Here is a 3,303-nt window from a genome sequence, read left to right as displayed (position 1 = left end):
CAAAATATCAATCATTTAAGCTACTAGTGAAGACTCTGGAGTCAAAAAATGGGATGTATGCCTGCTATAAAGAAAGCACCCAGCTAACCTTCCTCTTCAGCCAACGTCCCAATAGGAAATTCTCCTCTCCATGTAGTCTCAAAAAAGAAAAACAAAACAAAACAAAAACAAAAAAACAACTCTCAAACTGAATATCCCTCCCTTCTACTTCCTGTGCATCCTCTATCCATCCTTCTGACTTCCTCTTACTATGTTTTTTTTTTCCTATGTTCACTTTCTGTCAACTGGTTACTTGTTCTGCCTCTTGACTTTATTTAATCCTGTTTTCCAAAAAGCAGAAAGCTCTTGGATCCACCACAGTAAAACTAGAAACAGATTTTTTCCAGTAAACAACACACTCTCAGGGTTGACAGTGTGATCAAATATCCTTCAACATGGCCTTACTTCCAAATACTATTCCACTTGCAGTTTAGTTTCAACATACACATTTTGGAACAGTCAACAAGCACTTGGTCTGTAGAGAAAAAGGGAGGCCATTGTGTGCTTCTGGAAAGATCTTGCCTACCTACATGTACATTTTTAAATCTTGCCTTAACATACTGATCTTTGAAACTAAAAATACATATAATGACACATTCCAGGTTTTAAGTTATCATTTTAATAAAGCATTATTGATGAAAACTTCTTGTGAATCAAAACAAGCAACACTTGTCAGGGGAGAAAGGAAGACACCAAGCACCAGACATCAGCAAGGCATTGTCCTTTTTGTCCATGATGTTGTTTATGTCACACTAAGAGAGTGATAAAAGGATGCAGAATGTGACAGATCTTCAGGCAATTGAATCCATTATCAGTCTGAATGATGCCTCCCAAGCCATTACACTAGAAGAGAATGAAAACTCTATATTTTTATGAAACAGCTTGTGTTCTCATGCTAGTTGTGTTATCCCAAAAACTTGTTTTCAATGCCCACCCCCACACATAGGCTAAAGGAAGCCTGCCCCCAGTTGGCTCTGATTGGGAAATTACGTTGCCAACAACCAATGGCTGGGCAGGGAGAAAAGAGGATTCCTGGGCAAGAAACGCAGGGAAGATGAAGAAGGGATTCTACCATGAGAGGGGCATAGGATGGGCAATGCAGTGAAGGTGCAGGAGGGTGAGATAGCTGAAATGTAGGTGCAAAGGGAAAGAAGCCCCATGGGAGAGCTGCCCAGACAGAAACAGGGAAGTAAAGATAAAATATAGATTTAGAAACTGTTATCTTGGGAATACCAGAAGTGAGAATGTGTTGAAGTCCCCAGGCACTGAGCAAGTTAAGTCTTATTAAATATAAAGGTTGCATGTGCGTGTATTTTCATTCATGAATCCAGAGCTCTTGAGTAGGTGCAGAGCTATGAGTGCACTCCAGGAGCTCAGCGCAGTTTAACTATTTACCACTACATAGATAGATATCCTCATATATATTTGAAGCCTCTGCTCAATGTCAAGGCCATCTCTGTGGTATTTGTTTCCCTTGTGTTACAGCTAAAGTTTGATTATCACTATCATTGGACTAAGAAATGTCTAGGGGATTGGTGGAGCACACTTCTGCATGTTTCTCAGATAGCATTTCCAGGGGCAATTAGATTACAACGATGCTGATGTAGTCAGTGGACTAATCAGTAGATGGGTTGAGAACAAGATTGTAGTAAAGGGTAGGAAGTGTGCTCTAATTGGAGGAAGTGAGTCACTGGGGTTTGTCCTTGGGGCTGTATTGGCTTACCTTCTTCCTTCCTGTATCTTTTTCCATCAGCTCATTGTCTGCCCTGATGAAGCTCCTTTGTCACAAAAGCAGCTACCATTGTGTTCTACTCAAGTACATGAAACCAAGTCACAGGGAGTAAACCCACTCAAATTGTGAGCTCAGAAAACTCCTCCATTAAGTTGTTTGTGTTAGCCATTTTGTTGGTTAGATCAGAAATGTAAACAGTACACCTTGTAACTCTCCTTTCTCCTTTCAGAATCCTTAGGAGGAAACACTGTAACAGAGTTACATTTCCGGAAAGCCAATATATTTGTAACTTTTCATGTTGCTGTTACCTAACACCTGACAAGAAGCAAATTAGAGAAAAGGTTTATTTTAGTTACAGAGGGAGCAGATACAGTCTGTTACTGTGGAGGAAGCATGGTGGCAGTGGGGAGAGCTCTCTTCTCTCATTGCTTCTGCAATCAGGAAGAGAGTGGGAGGGTGGAGGATGCCATTACTCAGTCTGCTTTCTGAGTCCCCTTTCCTCAGGCCAGGCCCCCACCCTCTAGGATGGTGCCTCTTACACTGGAAGTGGGTCTCCCTCCTTAGTTAAATCTTTCTGGAAACACCCTCCTAGATTCATTCAGAGGTGTGTTTCCACAGTGTTGCTAAAATCCTATCCTGTTGATGACCAAGATTACTATCAGTCACTTCCCATCAGGTGGTGTTTTATTGGGTGGCAGCTGTGTGTTGAATGTGTCTGGTATCTACCGGTCTCTGAATATTTTAAGTGCAAGGAATTAGGTACAATGTTCTATCTAGCAGATTCAGAATTCTTAAATCAAAAAAAAGAGTCAAAGCACCAAAGAAGTCATAGAGATTTGGGTTCAATAAACACTTTTAGTAGCCTTTATATCCTGAAAGTCCAGGGGTCAGATCAAGTCCCTACCCTGAGCAATGGCTGCTTTACAATAGAACAACACATCACCATTGCTGGAGGTGAAAACAGGAAGGAAATTAAGGTGCATAGTAGGTGTTTGAAATATGTTAGTGCCTTATTAATCCAATTTCACAAAATGAAGGGTCATAATACAGATGGTAAAACCCAAGGCCCTCAGGAAAAACCTATTGTCCAAGCTTACCTGATGGTAACCGCTGGGACCCTGATCTTTCACTTTCTCAATTAGATAGAATCCAAGGAAGGAGAAAGAGAAATAAGGGAAGGAGGGGGAGGGGAAAAAGAGAAATGGCATAGAAGAGACCTTAGGTCTTTTAGACCCAAGTTAGTCCCCTCATTCCCTCTTTTTCAGTATCCACATGACCTTTCCATGCTGGTTTTTGAGCAGAGCTTAGTAGACAATGACATGTGGACGTTTTACTCTCAGCACCTGCGGGTAGGAGAGGTATTACTCAGTAAGGGCTGGACACAGAACAGACGTAAGCAGCACAGTATTTGTCAGTTGTGAGAAGGTTGAGGATGTTACCAGCTATGGCACTGCAGACCTGGTAGGGGACTCATCAATCAGGGCAGACAGGCAGCAGCCGTAAATAACAGCCATAAAAACACCAATGGGTCC

At 41.7% G+C, this 3,303-nt stretch overlaps 1 long non-coding RNA gene across 1 annotated transcript; it reads right to left on the bottom strand.

Annotated features, from left to right (window-relative positions):
- Window positions 1-642: 642 nt before the first annotated feature.
- Window positions 643-2,591, bottom strand: LOC134480107 (uncharacterized). Its single transcript, XR_010054294.1, has 2 exons — window positions 1,763-2,591; window positions 643-882 (listed from the first exon to the last, which is right to left on the bottom strand). It is a non-coding gene; the product is annotated as an uncharacterized LOC134480107 (long non-coding RNA).
- Between the last annotated feature and the right edge of the window lie 712 nt (window positions 2,592-3,303).

The sequence above is a fragment of the Rattus norvegicus genome, chromosome 8 (assembly GCF_036323735.1).
Source record: "Rattus norvegicus strain BN/NHsdMcwi chromosome 8, GRCr8, whole genome shotgun sequence".
Lineage (NCBI taxonomy): Eukaryota > Metazoa > Chordata > Mammalia > Rodentia > Muridae > Rattus > Rattus norvegicus.
This window is presented reverse-complemented; position numbering and strand designations above follow the sequence as displayed.